This window comes from Lygodium microphyllum, chromosome 5, assembly GCF_053477565.2.
Source record: "Lygodium microphyllum isolate KBCC chromosome 5, Lygodium_microphyllum_v1.1.10, whole genome shotgun sequence".
Lineage (NCBI taxonomy): Eukaryota > Viridiplantae > Streptophyta > Polypodiopsida > Schizaeales > Lygodiaceae > Lygodium > Lygodium microphyllum.
In genome coordinates, this window is record NC_141139.1 from 147,286,688 (window position 1) to 147,305,612 (window position 18,925).

The 18,925-nt window shown below is 48.2% G+C and overlaps 1 protein-coding gene across 7 annotated transcripts in view; it reads right to left on the bottom strand.

Moving 5' to 3' along the window:
• The window catches only part of LOC148036504 (uncharacterized), a 102,532-nt gene that overhangs the window by 41,605 nt on the left and 42,002 nt on the right, over positions 1–18,925 (bottom strand). The gene's annotated exons all lie outside the window — the stretch shown is intronic.

Genomic DNA, 18,925 nt, shown 5'->3' on the forward strand with positions numbered 1-18,925 from the left:
GCCCTTTGGCTAGGAAAATTTGAGCTCTGTTGTTGCTGACAAATATTTGGCAAGGAGTTGTTGGTCTATTGTTGCGCCCTTTTGATTGGGTTTTTGCCTAGGTCAAATATCCCACTCCGGTGTGGTCACATACTGGCAGTTAGATCTTGTGCAATATGTTGATCTTCTCCCTAGGGAGGATTTAGCTCCTTCGCATATGACAATCTTTGCTACTTCTTTGTTGTGACTTTTGTACTCTTTTAGTTATTTGATCTTTTGTAAAGCAAGTTGATGTATGATGGCCTAGAGTCATCTTGCATCTTGTAGTCCTGTAATCTTGACCTTTTTTCGTAATTAATACAATTACCTATTATAAAAAAAAGAGAGAGTTGTATTAATATCTATAGAAGGCTAGATCTACCTACTAGACAATAATAAATACATTTGAAATTCAATGAATCGTCATGTTTCCCAAATAGAATAAAGAAACCATAACCTAAAAGGAAACATGTAGCTAGGAAATAACAAATAATTGGAAAGATTAAACAAAGCACTACAGATCTAATACAATATGGAACTGATATGGGAATCAGTATCATCCTAAGACATCTCTCATAGGCCTCACCAACATGGATGGGCTTAAGTGTCAAGGTAGGACTCCTCAATGAAGTGCCAATATCCACTTGATCCTCCGATGGTGCCTCAGGCAGGGACGTGGACCAACAAGCTGTGGCTAGCGTGCTTTGCATCTCTCGACGTCTCTATCTAGGGTGACTCCCTATGGTGGAACCAAGGGTCAATTTGGGGTATGGTCTAAAGTATCAGGTGTAGCTACAACTCTGAAGAGTTCAATAAGAGTGCACTACCATGGATCATTGAGATACCTCCCTTGAGATGGTAAGAGGTAATCGTTATGGAGATGCAAGTCCAATACAAAGAGTCCAAGGCAGTGCCGATTGGGAGGTCTATCACCCTAGATACTGGTTCGATTCCCTCTCAGAATAGACAATTGAAGTGCCCTCTAATCTCATAGTACAGTAGGCACCTAAATTTGTAGTGCTCCTCTATTTCCAGCTCAATCTGGCAAAGTTGGCAAATCCGGCCCTTTGGGAAAGGGGATCTACTCCATAGCAATCGATCTCTATCCATAATTGGTGTGAGAATATGCACAGATGACCAACAACACACTGCACTCCATGGAAAAATTATGTGTCCATGTGTCTTGGTCGGATCACAAAACTATCAAGGGATACATGTAAAATATGCTTTTGATAGAAAGCTACCTTCGGCACCAACCAAGTACTAACTGTATGTAGCTGAATAATGTCCATCGTGATGATGCTATTGAGCTTCTCTCAGCTGAGCTTTAAGAAAGGGAAATCCAAGTTAAACTATAGAGATGGAAGGTTATCTATATGTAGCCCATGTAGTTGTAACCATGTGCCTTTTTGAGTATACCAACACTCAGTGTCACCTTGCAATGCTAGTTGTTTAGATGAGTTTAAAGCAACTTTAGAGTATCTATGCCTCAGGAGGTTCCAAAGCTTATACATAACAATCAGTGTCTGAAAAAGAGCCTCGGTCACAATAAATGGTGCTCCCATCTCTACTTTGACTACCTCATGTGGCACTGAGGAGTAACTACTAATTATCCAACCAATCTGTGAAGAAATGCCCTAACATAGAAACTCAAACACAATCGTACAACAATAGCACTAACTGATAAAGGAACACAATTACTGTTAGGGTAGCTTAGAGACAATGAATGCACTAAATAAGAAACAAAATGAGTCTAAATAGAATACAACGCTCATGTAGTAAACACACTAGACAGTGCGGGAATACTAACCCCCAAACTCCCGTGTCTTGAGGACAAGGCAGAGAGTATGAGTTGAAGAGTGTGTTGTACTCAGATGGATCCAGAACGTAACAAGGCAGCCTCCACTACCCCTGTCACTACTAGGTGTCAATGAGAAAGGATAGGGAAAGTGTGTGGAGTATGTGGTAGAGGCAAAAGGGATAGATGGAGGTAAGCCTTGGAGATTTCCATGTGCAACACCATGAACATGGTGGATCTAGAGTCAACCACTTCAAAGACTAAAAAAGGGATAAATGCGCATAGATGTATGTTTATATGAATAGAATGCCAATGCATTGAAGTTATACAAGAGGCAATGCAAGTAGTCATATTCATGCAAAATGCTATGCAATGGTGCCACTTAGACAATGCTCTTGCAAAGAAATTGTTCACTTGCCCAAGGGCCCTTTTACAATCATAGTCATCCTAATGATGTGGATAAAGATACAAAATATAAATTCAATACATAATGTTTGAATGAATTTGTAAGTAACACCCTGTCACCATCAAGAGAAAAAAAGTCGTCCTCTCTCAAATTGGAAGACAAAGCTAGAGAGAGTCACCCTCTCTATCAATTGAAGTAGTAAGGGAGGGTGTATCCAAGCTGATCTTGCAGGAAAGTTGATACTGGAGAACCATCCAATTGACTGTCTTGGTCAATATATCTATAAAATTGTCACTGGAAGACAAACTCTAGGCGAATAGTGCCTACTCAACCTGTTCTCTAGTGAAGTGGAAGTGTATTCCAACATGTCTGATCCACAGGGTAAAATGAGGTTACCAGCCAATGTAATTGCACTCTGATTATTACAATAGATGATAGTCAAAATAGCACAAGGGGATTGAAGTGCCACCAATAAGCTCCTCAAGTAGATGGCCTCAATGGTACCATTGTAGAGAGCCCTATACTTAGCCTTGGCTGTGGAAGCTCCCACTATCTTTTACTTATAGCTTGACCAAGAGATGGGAGTGTATCCAAGGAGAAAAGGTAGTGACTATGGGAATGCCGAGTGTCAAGATCTCCTACCCAGTCAAAATCTGTATAGTCCTACAAGCACAAATCATGACCAAAAGTCAAGCCACTAAAACAGATATATCTAAGATATCTGAAAACACGCAAACAAGCAATCCAATGTGACATTCTAGATGCAATGAAGTACTAATTAAGCAAACTAATTGAGTAAGCTAAATCTCGTCTAGTAAGAATCAACCAATGAAGATTCCCTACAACACACATATGCATGTGCTCATAAAGGGCTAACCGAGGGTGTCTTTAGATAAGTGGATTGTAGGATTAAGAAGCATGGCCACAAGCTGTGTTTGATCAATGCAATGCTAATCCACCAAAACTAAAGAGTGTACTTTTGTTGTGACACAAAAATACGACCTTCAGAGCGAGCAACCTCAATTTCCAAAAAGTAAGATAACTAATCAAGGTTAGTTATCTCAAATGTGGAACTAAGTTGGGCCTTAATTTGAGCTATGGCAACAATATCTAAGTCAATGAAAAGTAAATCATTAGTATATAGTAGGATATAGTTGACCCCCTTTGAAGTAATATGGACATATAAGTTCGGGCCATAAGGGATTGAATGGTATCCGTGCATAAAGAGGAACTCAACCCTCCTCTAGAACCATGATTGTGGTGCTTGCTTCAATCCATAAAGAGTTCTCCACAAGCGAAAGACCTTTTTTTTCTAGTCAGCAAAAGAAAATCGTGGTTGCTCCACATAGACTTCTTTCTCCAGATAATCATTCAGAAATGTAGTTTTGCTATCCATCTGATAAATCTGCCAACAATGGCAAGTGGCCAGTACAACTTTTGTGAGACTAGAAGGTGTTTGCAAAGATACAAATGACTTTCAAAGTTCCACGTATATGAGCTAACCTCGTTGGCCAGTTTTATTCTAACATGTTTTCTAAGATTTTGCAAGGATCATGACATTCGGATAGAATATTCCCGTCTGAACACACCATTTGGGAATGGTGTGGTAGAGCGCATCAATCAAACCATGCTTGAGATGACTCGATCAATGTTCAAGCATAGAGGTCTTCCTCATTCCTTTTGGAGTGAGGTGGTTTCTACAACAGTGCATATCCACAACACCTCTCCGACTTTAGCTTTGAAGAACATGACTCTATATGAGTCTTTCTTTGGAAAGAAGCCTTAGGTATCCCACTTTGCATCTTTGAGTGTGATACTTATGTCCATGTGGACAAGAAGAAAGGTGTTAGTAAACTTCACTTAAATTCGAAGAAGCTTATCTTCTTAGGCTAGAGCACGACCATGAAGGGCTACAAGCTCTAAGAGCCGAAGATATGAAAGGTCGATGTGAGAAGGATGTGATCTTCGATGAGGATGTGACCTCTAATGATCCAATTGATGATGCTTTGTGTGCAATTGGTTCTTTGTCATCAACTACCCCCCCCTTCCGCCCCTGTTCCCTTGGCCATCAACTCCTCCCCTTCCTTCTAGGTTATCTACTAGCATCCCTTCTTCGTCTTCGACTCCTCGCCCTCCCTCTCCTCCTTTCCTCCTTCAGACTCTCTTTCACCCTTGACAGCTCCTATTCCTTCTTCATCAAGTATTTCTACTCCTTCACCTTTCCCTTAGGTATCTTCTAGGGGTCTTTAGCCATCCAAGGAGGAGCCCTCTTCTTCTAATCAAGGGGAGTACCTTTACCAAGTGAGGAAAAGTCCCTATCCCAAACACATGCATTGTAGGTACTAGAGGCCTCTCGGTCTCCATCACAGTAGGATTAGCCTATTACCATTCCACGGTGGTATGGATAGCTCATGGAGGATGCAAGAGTGTAAGGTGCCTCCTCCAACAGACCCGGAGGAGTCCTCTTAGTAGTCGACCAAAATTCATATCCATACACATCACCATCCAGTCTCTCAACTTGAGCCTTATCACAAAGGAAGTACATCCACATCTTCCTATTGTAGTCATCAATGATCAACATAAAATAAGAAGATCCTCCCAAGGCTTTTGTAGGCATTTTTCCGCACAAGTAAGCATGCACCAACTCCAAAGGAGACTTCACTCTGTTATTGCTTTCTTGTGGAAACGTCTTTCTCTATCGCTTGCCTATCATACAAGCTTAATATGGTTCCTTCATTTCAATTACTATAGGTAGATGAGCAACCATATCTTGCTTATGCATCTCCTTCAACATTGTAAAACTAATGTGACCAAATCTTTCATGCCAAAGTTTACTAATACCCACATCAATGGTGGTTGTAAGAGCACTTAGATCATATAGGTTGTTTCTCCCTTATACTTTGTTGACCAGCAATATCAAATCTAACACCCACCTAAGAAAGACCACTTTGTAATCAATCAAAGGCAAGAGTGAGGTTAACACCGCACTTGGTTCAAATAGAGTGAGAGACCGGGGAGAGTGTAGCTCGATTCCCCTACCCATAAGATAAAATCTCAACTCCGGTCCCCCTAAAACGGTGTTAAACCTAGTAACTAATCCTACCGATATTGGGAGGGTCACGATTTAATCAGCTCTATCTAGTGTTGGAAAGTTACCCAACTTATCGGGTCCACCCAGCCATAGGTGTTCGATCATCGGATCGAAGTCTCCCACTTTCCTCAATTGGGTTTGCTTTAGTTTTCTAATTAGCGAAGCATACTACCATGTTGTTTGGACATATAAAAAACAACTTCCTTATATTACTCTGTTAAATTGGATTCGTTAAACTCAATCTTTAGCACATAACAAACAATTCATAAATCAAACACTTTATTTCATAATAACAAGCAGAACCATCACTCCGCAGACTAGTACAAAATCCATCTTTCCGCAAAAAGAAACTATCCAATCTAGGATAGGACCTTCCAATCCCTTGGGATTGGCCTGTATGTGATCGCACTCCATTCACAGTCAACAGGGAATCTACTGGCTTAGAGCCCCTCTAAGCTTCCCTGAGCCTCAAGAGCCGTCCTACATAACAGAGGCACTTATCACTCGGCCCTTTGCCCTCTCAAGTGCTTGTGTGATCAAAAACCAAAAACACCTACCTCCCTCAAGAGTGTAGGACCCCCACCCACATGTGAGTTTTTCCACACTCCACAAAGTGTTAGGGAGTGTTGGGTTTGGGACCCTAACGTCCTAAACCACCACAATTCACAAATCATCTGGTTGTGCAAGCACAGAATCATAAGAGCCATAATCCATCATTCACAAATCCAAAAGAAATCATAACCATAAAACATTTTTAACACACATGTCAATGTATGCGATGCATAAAATCTATCCCCTCATCAATTCCTGTGTTCTTTCCTAAAAAGTAATTGATAATACTAACATGTTTTTGTAAGTTTAAGTATATTTTAACTAATCATAATCTATGTAACAGACTTATCCTATGGGCTTTTCTAGCAATAGAAAAATTAGGAAGTTGTAGAGTTAATAGCTTAAAAGTAATCATTTTCTTATATACTAAACTTGATTATCTCTGTTTGGCCATTCATCGTGATTACGAGTTATGGCCGCAACCTCGGTTTGTTGTGGAATAACCAGTCCTTCGAATTGAATGGATTTGGGGGTGACTTCCACTTGCGCTTCAGCGTCGTGTTGAATTCCCTCAGCAGCAACTACTTCCTCACGTTGGCGTTAGGGAGCTCTCGGAGCATGGCCTTGCCTAGCATCTCGGCGTCTCTTGGGAGCCATGGAAGAAGTTTGATGTATTTGAGCAACACTTCCGCGTAAGTGTGGAGAGAGAGAGGCTCGGCTAATTGCAGTAGAGCTTCATCGCGTCAACAGCAAAGAGACTTCTGCATGGGTTGTTCTTTTTACGTAACGTTCTACCCTTGTTTATATAGTAATCGGGGAGAGGAGGGAATATAAAGAGAGAATGCTTGCTTTTAGTGTTTTTTATGACATCATCGATGATAAAGAGAGAACGCTTGCTTTGATGACATCATCAATGACGTCAGAGGGGCTCCATATTTGTAGCGTGAAGATAAAAATTTACGAATATATGGGTAAGCACCGTGCGTCACATCGTCGGGCGAGCATCACTCGAAAGCTTACGACTAAGGCGGTGACCAAGGCATAGACCTTGGCATCTTGGCCTTAGTATACTTGGCAACGGGCTACGAAGGCTTCGTTGGCGCCATTGGCTGCACACGAGAAGCTCCCACTAGTTGTAGAAAAAGCTTTGCGGGAGGTCACCCATCCTGACAGTGTCATCACCCAAGTGCACATAACTGCCAAGTGACCATCCACTAGGCTAGTTCTTTTAATGGTTCTATACTACAAACATAGTTTTAATAAGCTTGTCTTGGGAGGGTTTCCCAAGTCCTCCTTCCATGAACTAGCATATAATGCCTCATCAATTATCTTCATAGTTAGAGCTAGTTTAAAAAATGTGCAATCTTTTCCATTTTGTTTTCAACATAAATCAATTTTTGGAATGTATACACACATTATTTATTAAAATAAACTAAGTAATGGAGACATTACAAAGATTGACTCACTTTCTTATCACCCCTTCAAATCCATGTAGATCAACTAGGATACATGCCCTGTGAGATAATTCACTTTGCGACGTACACTATGCTCTTATGTCACAGATTCTTCAAGATTATGAGCCTACAACTATTAGAGGCTTGGAAGAGGAAGGTGATTGATGTGAAGTGGGTCTTTAAGACCAAGTACTTGGCTGATGGCCCCTCAGACAAGTATAAAGCAGCTTGTTGCCAAGGTTTTTTCTTAGAGGGCGAGTTTGGATTATTCAGAAACTTTTGTAGATATCGCCCATATGTCTACTATTCGGGCTATTTTGGATCTTGTAGGCCATCCCCACTAGTCTCCCTTTCAAATGAACATGAAGTCTACCTCCTTAAAACATACTAGAGGAGGAGATTTATGTTTCACAAACACCAAGTTTTCTTGTATAGGGGAAGGAGGATTCGATATGATGGACCTTGGGATCCTTCACTTCTTCCTTGGTTTGGAGATCTATGAGATTGTATAAGGCATTTTCATCTCCCAACACAAGTATCTCCAAGCTTCTTTCGGAGTTAAATATGGCCAAATGTCAGCTTATTTCTTGCTCCATGGACCGTGAGTCCAAGTTGGTTATTACAAGAGATCCTCTTCCTAATGCTTCCAAGTATATGTGTCGTGTTAGATCCTTGACTTGGCTAATTCATACTTGGCCACACATCTCCTTTGTGGTAGCATTGTTGTCTTCTTTTATGACTCCTACTCAGGCTTACTAGAGAGCTGCTTTGCACATGTTGTGCTACTTACAAGGGACTCAATCCTACAAGATCATGTATGGAAAGAGGGCCACTCTTGCTAGATGGAGTGACTCAAATTGGGCAAGTGATGTGAAGTTGAGACGCTCCACTACAAGTTTTGCTTTCTCCCTTGGATCAAAAGCTATCTCATAAAGTAGTAACAAGCAACCTACCATAGCCTTATCTACCACAACAGAAATCGTGCTTAACAACATTTTCAAGCTGATTTCTTTATATTTTGCATCATCCCAAAGAAAACTCCTGCCCGTCGCATCACCTAAGCTAACCCACCCCCGATTGATCCATCGCGCCACCCCACCTGATCCCTCGTGCCCGACCCACCTGTTCCTGCCCATCGCCATCGCCAACGCCCCCCCTGCCTACGGCCCGTTGCCCTGCCTGCAGCCCAATGACACCTGCCCTATCCGTCGCCCCCGCTTGTGGCTCAGTGGTGCACCTGCCTTGCCAACTCCCCTCCCCCCTCCACACCAGGAAAGGCCTATGCTAAAACACCGCCTCCTCCACCTGTAGCACACGGCCCCATCTGGCAGACCCACCACCCGTGCTCCCCCCCTCCTCGCCACCACCCCCCCCCCCCTCGTTGCTCCCTCTCTCTATAGCAACTTTTCCCTCACCGGTAGCAAAGCAACGTGATAGGTAGGTTCTCAACAGGGACGCACAATGGAAACCTCTGGTTAGACGCCGGTACATTTTGTGACTGCCCCCCAGTCAAACACCTTCACATCGTCCTCTCTGAGGAACAGCTCTTAGGCGTCCGTGCCACAAAGCTGGAGTTGAAAGAAACAGCAATCTTTGGTAAGGTCGTAGGACACTCCCCATTGAGGACCTAGCTTCGGGACTGGCTTCACTCCATGCTGCGCATTGGCACAACGTAGATCGCAAAGGCAGTCCTCAAGGGTCAAGGGATCTTCATGGTCAACTCATCTCTACAGACGCAACTCATGAGCTAGTGAATAGCTCACCCTCTGCCTCCACGAAGGGGGTCATCTACATGGTTTTTGATACAGTGGCTTCACAGTGGAAACATTTGTGCTCCATACAGGTTTCTTAGACATCCGGTCACTTTACTTTTCCCCGGATTGGCGGTAGAGTACCGCCACCTAGTGGAGGACTTTTGACGGCTCTTCGGCATAGCTTTTCCTGCCTCCTTCATGGGTACAGTGAGAGCTGCAGGAGTCCCAAAGGTATGGGTGGCCGTAAAAGATACAAAGAGTATACCAAAATTTCTAGAGATTGAGACAGGAGGTCACTCCTTTAGGCACAGGTCAGTGTGACTAGGCAACCAGGGCATTGCCTGCCCTGCCATGACTTTGGGCATCAGGCAGCAGATTGCATGCGCTTCGGAGCCAAGGCGGCTCCGTCAACACGCTCGCAGGTGGACGCTGACGGTTTTTTACGGGTCCAGAGACGACAGAGAGAGAGATGGAAGGGGGGACCGCGATCAACTCCTTAGACACAACCACGACAGCAGGGAGTAGGAGGGTGAGCGACGGCCCCCTGGCAGAGCACCCTGCAATCCCCCCTGCCCGCTCCACCCGACAGAGCACACCGCAGCCCCCCCTGCCCGCCCCACCCGGCATGACCACAGTCCCCCCACATCCATCACCCGCGCCACAGGCTACCTCACCCGAGATTCCACAACCCCCACACCCCCTCCCCTTCCCATGGATCCCCTACGACCCTAGCCCACAGCCCCCCCATTCCAGGGCCAATGGCCCCTCCCACACCCGCCACGTACGTTCGACCACCCCACCATCCCTCGATCTTCCTCCCCACCACCATCTCCCTCGCCAATCAGCCCCCCTAATCCGCACCGGGTACATGTGATCCCCCCCTGCCGATCCACCCTCTTCCCACAAGAGATCATGAGCCAAATACGCCTACATCCTCCACTCACCAACAAACTTGCCCCCCCCCTCCCCACACAGCCATCAGCTCATCTGTCCCTGCCACCCATCACCGTTTCCCGAGGCACGCGCAGCTATTACCACAGGAATTTTTTCACAATGGTCTGTGGTCCTACTTGAGAGTTACGGAGTACGAAGAGTTTCCACTACCTTTGGAGGTGGAGATCTTCGTGGTACGGAAGTCAAGGAGTGGCAAGGTCCATCTACTAGCACTACCGGATGGACCAAACTATCCCTTCTTCCTTCAGAACTCTCACTCACGGGACTGGACGATGACACAGATAGAGGAGGAGGTGAAGAGTCAGGTGGCAGACCACATCTCCCAATGGATGAAAGGAGGACTAGTACTATTTTCATAGCAGTAGCCAGGTTGCATGATGGACATTAATTGGTGGGTTGGTGCCGAGGTCCCACACTTAAGCATTATCCTTCGAGCCCCTCCACAATGGAGAGCATCGATGGATGTGATCGAGTGGCCCCTGGCAGAGGCTACATGTTTCTACCAGTGTACAGAGTCACGACTCTCAGCCTGGCTGATAGATGCCCTGGTGGTACCACTTGGGGCATCTATCACCCCCATGGTCCGCTCGAGGGCCACCATGGGGGATTGGAGTTCGTCGTCCAGGCCTGCGGCAAAGCGTATTTGCATGCCCCATAGCTCTTTCTCTTCATCAGCAGCTTCCACACCAAACAGATGCCTGTTCGGTCAGTCACAAGTTTCCTTATGAGCTTGCATCTTGCATCCTGGAATGTGAATAGCCTCCACTACAATGGGGCACGTGGTTCCAGGAAGTTGATTGTTCTACAAGAGTTGCAGCCGGCCCTTGTTGGGGACGGATCGACATCCTACTTCTGCAAGGGCACAAGCTCATCTCCGCCCAGGCCCATCCATAGAAAAGGTACTCCCAGGCAGTTCACACACTTAGTGGGAGTATGCCATCGGTGCCCACAGCAAGAGTGGAGCATATGCTCCTCTATTGGCCCGTCTAGCCTTATCCTTTTTGTGTACGTGATCACGGGGTGATTGTGACAGTGAGGGTTCTATGGATCAAGTTGGATATTGGGGACTCATGCCTCGGAGTCCTCGATGTTTATGCCCCTACAGAGGTTAGGGCACGCAACAAGTTTTGGGTGGAGATCACAGCAGGACTCCGAGAGGTGGACTCCTGGATTGTTGGAGGAGACTTCAACAACCTGGAGGCCCTAGAGAACCAGCACGACAGAGGCAAAGATTACTAGGGTATGGCAAGGGAGGAGCAAGAGGCATGGGAGGTCTTCCTCCTCGCAGTAGGAGCATGCGATGCTTGGAGGGACCCAGCTTTCCACAAGAGAGGAAGAGCTCGTTGGACTTCTCTTGGGGATACAGGCGGCTGGGCGGAGTTTTGCTGGAGCGGCTAGACAGGTTCTATGTGGGAGAATGGGGGTGCTCTCACAGAGGCCAGGTAGGGCAATTGGCCTCTGCCCAGTCCTCTTGACACTTGACCCTCCAATTTCAGCCCTGGACACACAATCCTGTCAAATCCCTAACTCGATCTACAGGAGGGAGGAGGTGAAGAGCCTGATTGAGCAACTCTAGACTAGGGAGTGGGACATGAGGGACAGGATTGCAGAGGAGGTTGCAGAGGTCCTATTCGAGTCGAGCAGGATCTGCGAGGAGGCAGTCCTACAGGCTAGACAGCAAAGCTGCGAGGAGAAGAGAGCACTCTGACGAGATTTAGAAGCCATACAAAGACTTCTCTAGGAGGCACCAGGGGACCCCACTCTCCACGCACAGGAGGTGCGCGTACGGGCAGCCCTTGTTGGTATCGAGGACAGACACTAGGAGTTTACCTTCCGTACCTGAGTAGCTTTTTGGGCACGGAAGGGGAACACAATGTGCAAGGAGTTTTTCCAGGTGCATTAGCCTTGCACTTCAAGAGATCAGATTTGCAGCCTCCGGGATCAGTATGGGAGGATTCGCTCTAGCACAAATGAGGTGATGGAGATTGCCACACAGACTACTAAAGACACCTTTTCCAGCAGGAGGCAGTCTCAACGAGAGGACAGGGCTGTAGACAGCAGGTTTGGGACCACATCCCGTCCCTCGTCACAGAGGAGATGGGTCGCTCCCTCCTAGACCCCTTCACAGAAAAGAGTTAGAGAAGGCTTTCCATGCACAGGATGGGCAGAAATGCTCGAGAGAGGATGGTCTCTCTAAGGCCTTCTTCACTACCTAGTGGGAGGTGGTGAAGAACCCCCTACTCCTAGCCTCTCAAGAGATTTTCAGCTCAGGACAGATACCAAGGAATCTATCAGCAGGTCTTATCAGTCTCCTCCCCAAAGGGGGAGACTGGTTGGAGCTATCCCAATGGAGACCGATCACCCTGTTGTCAATGGCCTATAAGGCACTGACCAAGATGATTGGTAGGCGACTCCACCTTGTACTTCCAGACATCATTCTCATGAGACACAGATAGGCTTTGTCCACGATAGGAGCATCCTAGACAATGTCTTCACCTTCTTCGAGACGACTGAGTCGGTCCAGCACAATGGTCAGGGATTGGCTATACTTCTCCTAGACTTTGAGAAAGCCTATAACAGGGTTAATTGGGATTTCTTAGAGGGCACCATGGTGAGGTTGGAGGCTTCCCCCAAACATGGATCTACGGGGTCTCTGCACTTTATACATCGGCTACCAGCAGGGTTCTCATAGGTGGTGGGAGGGTGGAGGAGTCTTAGCTGGAGAGATCGGTCCGGCAGGGCTGTCCTTTGGCTCTGTATCTGTTCCTAATCTTTGCAAAGGCAATGTCCTACTTCCTCTGGTCACATGTGAGCAGGCTGTGAGCGGGCTGTGAGCGGGCTACATGGCCTTCGACTTCCGGTGAGGGAGAAGACGGAGCTACTAGATTCAGAGTATGCAAATAATACCGCACTATACATAGAGGACAATGTGTTGATGCTGGAGAGAGTGAGACTAGCTTTAGAGGTTTTTTGCACTGCAACAGGAGCAAAAATCAACTACCGAAAGTCGGTTGGTTTTCTTACATATACGGACTCTACCACGGAATGGGGCATCCATTTGGAATTCAGATGGGTGTGCAGAGGACAGACCGTCCAATACCTGGGGTTTCAGGTGGGACTCGACATCACTCCTGCCCAGCAATTTCTTCTCGTACTGGACTCTATCAGGCGAAAACTGACCTAGTGGAGTGTTGCCTGTCTTTCCTTAGCAGGCCGAGCCCTAGTGGTCAACCAGCTCCTCTTAGCGACAACATGGTACATCGCCTCGTGCTGGTGTTTTTTTCTTGTCTTGTGTAGCTCAACTTCGCCGCCTAGTGCAGAATTTTCTCGGGCCAAGGTGGCATGGGCAACCATCATCCGGCATCGGTCTGAGGGAGGGCTTGGGATCATAGACCCAGAGTTCCAGAGTCTGGCCCTGTTGGGCAAGCTAGTAGTCCGCGGGCTCATGCTAGGAGGGCAGACCTAGAAGGTCCTACTGCAGGAGGGTCTCCAAGAATGCAAACCGAGGCTTGGTGGTGATTGGAGGCCATCCTTGAGATGGATTTTCACGGTGGCCCAGATCACGCCCCCTAGATCCTCCTTTCTCCACAGCCTACTTCGTGTGTGGCAGGGCCTCCATAAGGCCCTAATTTAGAGCCCTCCAGGATGCCAGGAGGAGATAGACCGCCAATTGGTGGTCTCGAACCCCCAGGTCAGAGATAGGAACGGGATACAAATTGGCAAGCACCCCCACATCTAGTGGGCTGGCTGGGAGGCCGGCCCCACTCGCACTATGAAGACATGGCGGGAGGTGTACAGGATGGTGGACCAGGAGGTACTATAGCAGGCATCAGGGTGTCAGAGAGGAGTGGAGTTGAGGAGAAGAGAGATTGACGCAGCGATACCTCAGGAGTGGCTTAACCCCCCGATCCGAGAGCCGGTAGAGCCTGGCAGGTATGGGGCGCTAGATTTTCAGTATCAGGTGTCCCTCTACAGATGACAGGCAGAGTAGGTGGCGCCCCCTACGGGATTTTCTTCACCGTGCAAGAGAGGGGGCGTTTGGTCCTTGATAGAGGGGAGCAAGATGAGGAGATCATTATACTTCCTTGGAGAAGGATTCGTGTAGCCGGTCTTCTGTTTTGGGAGGAGTTCCAAGAGTGGCGCCTCTGGATATGGGAGAGCAAGCCACCTGGTGAGTTGAAGTGAGACCCCCTGGAGAGTGGCTATGGCCGGCCACTACACTTACCAAGAAGCCATTGAGATTCTTAGAGTACACAGCCAGGATTGGCAGACATGTATTGATGCAGGAGAACATGGATTGGGCGCCTTCGCGTAGCAAATACTGAGCAGAGCACAGCATCATGGATGCCTTGCGTAGAACTTTCCGGCACTGCATATGGGACAGCTGGAGGAGTGGCAGTGGGGAGTTGGCTAGCCCAAATGCAGTAGGATGGAGGGTATAAATGCTGCTCACAGCAACCTTTGGAAACTCCAAAGCAATGTCTTTGGTCATGTGAGGCGGCATAGCTCGTGTGGAGAGGAGTATGTCGCATTCTTGGCGGTCTAGCACCCAGCCTTAGATGTATCCTGTGGGGGGCTTTCTGCTGGCAACAATCAGCCAGGGCTGTCCCCTTCTGTATGAGGCTAGAATGCAGGACACGATCTTCATCATTGAGGCTGAGTCTTGCACAAAGGTCGGCTTGGAGGCTTTACCTAGCCGCCAAGTACTAGAGCCCACAACAAACCACTCTGAGGTATGGGAAATTGTAGGGAGTCTTACTGGAAGGCACGCTGTCAAGAGGTTTTTTGGTGGGGGGATCCTTTTAGTACAGGCGACTTTGGCTAAGCCCTGGACTTCCATCATCCACTCCCTCCGCAACCAGTGGGAACAGGCGCAGGGCAAGTCTGGTGCTCATCAGGAGCTCCGTTATCACTTCGGCACCTAGGGCAGCCAGGACCTATTCTTCATGATGCAGGCAGGCAGACCCAGATGGCGATACACCCCCCCTCCATGGCTTCTTGCCCCCATCCCCCCTGGACCGCCTTGAGAGGCTTGTATACTTGATATATTTGTGACTCTATATCAGCTCCAACTAGTCTGTTGAGCATGAGCACTCCTTTGTATTCAGGATTTTTTTTGAAGTAATATAATCAGACACACTCTATTTGCAAAAAAACATAGCCTTATCTTCTACCAAGGCTATGCTCTTTCTTCTATAGCTTAGGAGGCAGTTTGGCTCCATCGCTTCTTATTGGCAAAGATTGGCTTTCCCTAGACAAGATTCATACTGTTGCACATAGAAAACCAAAAAGCCTTAGCTCTAGCAAAGAACCTTGTGTTTCATGCTCGCACGAAGCACATAGAGGATCAGTACCACTTTGTTCATAAGCAGATCATGGATTCTAAGTTAATAGTGTAAAGATATGCTAGGGTTTACGTTGAGGAAACACAGAATGTACAACCACAACGACTGAGATACAAATGGAAGGTTGATGGCTGAAATCTTCACGTGAACGCAAGAAACCTGCACAGAAGGATGGGATTGATTGGTGGGCAGCCTATCTATTATAGCCATGGAAGGATCCTCCCAATTAGGGTTTTGCATGTGGGACACAGAGACTCTCTAGAATCGCTCCCCATTTAATGAAACTTTTGGTAATTTACTATTATGGAGCTGTTTTAAAAAGCTAATCAATGGGCAATGAGTTTTTAGGTCAACGAACGGTGGCTTACTGTCCCAAGAGCACAATGCAGCAGATCTCTTCACAAAGCCTCTTCCACAGGCTTCTATGGTTCATCATATGAGGTTATTGAGTCTTCAAACACTTCCAAGATTTGAGAGGGGGAGTTAATCTACCATATTTTCTATCGTCTCCTGGTTGTGAGCCCCGTCATAGTATGACAAAGGCATTGGATCTCTGACTGTCTTTTCCCCTTCAGTTTGGTGTGCATTTCTTTCTTAGTCTGTGTCAAATGTGTTCACACGAGTAGGCAACCATTTTTTTCACCCAGCCAAAGGCTGCCAACCCTATATAGTCCTGGTTGGCCAGTTTTCATCAGGCTGGTTGCGGCCTTTTTCTACTAGTCAGCCAGTTTGGTTGGTTTTCTGCTATATAGAGCAGCCAGCCTGCTTTGGGCAGATCACTTGTGCCTTTTGCAAGTTGCACACTCCCTCTCCATCTCCAATGCTGCCATCATAATCTTCAGCCTCATCCAGTGCCCTAACTAATGCTTTGGGTTGCGTGTAGGGACTGATCAATCCATCATTGTATTCAGCATTCTTTCTAGATTCAGTGCAGATTTGTCTTCCATTGTTTTTCTTTGTGATTTTTGTTTGCATTTAGGTAGGATAGGAGCAAAACACGGAGGAAAAAAGACTCCGTCCATCGCATTCACTACGCTCCAACCCCCCGCTATCACGCCAGCTCCCTCGCCTCTGTCCCGCTACTCCCCCATCCGCCTCCACCCCTGATCGACCCCTCTCCCCTGCTCGACGCCCCCTGCGTGACCCTGCTCGTCGCCGCCTCTGCCCTTGTCCAATGCCACCCCTACGCGACCTCCCACAGCGCCGCCCCGCCTTGCTCGACGCCTCCGCCTCCGCCTACTTGCCCACGCCACCTGCTTGCCCCCGCTTGGAAACCCCGCCCCCCCACCTAATCCCGCCTGGTCCTCCCGTCCTGACCCCCGGGCCACCCGCCCTTCCTTGGCCAACAACGCCCCCCCCCCCCCCCCGGCGCCTATTCCGCTGTGAGGCCCGGCCAAGCAGACACACCACTTGTTTTCAAAAGTTGTGCTCTTGTAGAAGTAAGATATCGATCTGTCCGGCAAGGGCAGGCTGCAGCTCCTGCCGAACAATCAACTTCCTGGAACCACGTGCCCCACTATAGTGGAGACTATTCACATTCTAGGATGCAAGGTGTAAGCTTTTGGGGAAACTTGTGACTAACCGAATAGGTATCTGTCCGGTGTGGAGGCTACTGATAAGAAGGAAAAACTATGGGGCATACAACTACGCTTTGCCGTAGGTCGGGATGGCGAATTCCAATCCCCCCTCGGCCAGACCATAGGGGTGATAGATGCTCCAGGTGGTACTATCAATGCATCTATCAGCCATGCTGAGAGTCGTGACTATACATTGGTAGAAACGGGCCACCTGTGCCAGTGGCCACTCGATCACATCCCACAGAGCTCTCCACTATAGGGGGGCTTGAAAGATAATGCTCAAGTGTGGGACCTCAACACCAGCCCCAGTTAATGTCCATCACGCAACCCTGCCACTGTTGTGCAAACTCCCATCCACTGGGAGATGTGGTCTGCCACCTGACTCTTCAGCTCCTCCTCTATCTGTGTCGTCGTTCAATCCTCTGAGTGAGAGGACTAAAGGGAAAAAGCGTAGTTTGGTCCATCCGATGGTGCTAGTAGATGGACCTTGCCCCTCCTTGACTTACGAACCACGAAGATCCCCACCTCAAGAGGTAGTGGGAACTCTCCGCGCTCCGCAACTCTTACGTAGGACCATGGGCCACTGCGGAAGAACTCCTGTGGCAATAGCTGTGCCTATCTTGAGAAAGTGTGATGGGCGGCAGGGGCAGATGAGCTGGTGGTTGTGTGGGAGGGCGAGCACTGATGGCGCAAGGAGGATTTAGGCATGTGTGGCTCATCACCTCCTATGGGAGGAGGGGGGCTGGATCTGGGGGGGGATCACCTGAACCGGGTGCAGATCAAGGAGGCTGCTCAACAGGGGAGGTGGTGCGGGGGAAGAGGGTCGGGGGATGGTGGGAGGTACGTGGCAGGTGTTGTGGGGGGGGGGGGGGGGGGGTTCTCTCGTGAGGTAGTCTATGGTACAGGTGGTAAATGTGAGGGACTGCGATCCTGCCGGGTGGGGCGGGCAGGATGGGGGACTGCAGAGTGCTCTCCCGAGGGGGCATCGCTCGCCCACTTGCTCCCTGCTACCAAGGCTGGGTCTGATGAGCTGGCTGCGGCCCCCCCTTCCGTCTCCCTCTCTGTTGTCTCTGGACCCATGTGAAGCCGTCAGCATCCACCTGCAGGCCTCTTGATGGAGCCACCTTGGCTCCGAAATGCGTACAATCTGCTACCTAATGCCCAAAGTCGTGGTAGCGTAGGCACTGCCCTGGTTACCTAGTCACAATGACCTACTGCCTAAAGGAGTGACCTCCTGCCTCAATCTCCAAGAACTTTGGTATACTCTTTGTGTCTTTCACGGCCACTCCTACCTTTCAGACTCCTGCAGCTGTCACTACATCCGTGAAGGAGGCAGGAAGAACTGTGCCAAAGAGCCGTCCAAAGTCCACTAACTAGCAATACTCTACCGCTAGTCCGGGGAAAAGTAGGGTGACTGGGTGTCTGAGAAATCTGTTGTGGAGCACAAATGTCTCCATTGTGAAGCCGCTATACCAGGGAACCATGTAGATGACCCCCTTTGTGGAGGCATAGGGCAAGCTCTCCACTAACTCACGAGTTGGGTCCGCAGAGGTGAGTCGAACCGTGAAGATCCCTCAGCCCATAAGGACTGCCTCCATGATCTGCGCTGTGCCAATGTGCAACGTGGAGTGGAGCCACAATCCTGAAGCTAGGCCCTCGATGGGGAGTGTCCAACGACCTGACCAAAGATCGTTGTTTCTTTCAACTCCAGCTCTATGGCCCGGACGGCTAAGAGCTGTTCCTCAGAGAGGATGATGTGCAAGGTGTTTGAGTGGGGGACACTCGCAGAATGCGCCGGCGTCTAACCGGGGAGAGGGAGGGGAAGGGGGGGACTCGCGCAGGCGAGGCGGAAGAGGACTGGCACAGGCGGCAGTTAGACGGAGACGGGGGGGCAGCGATGCGACGCGATGGTGGGATATCAACACCCTTATCCTGCATCATTAATTAAGCTGGCCAAGTGACCTTTTGAGAAGGGA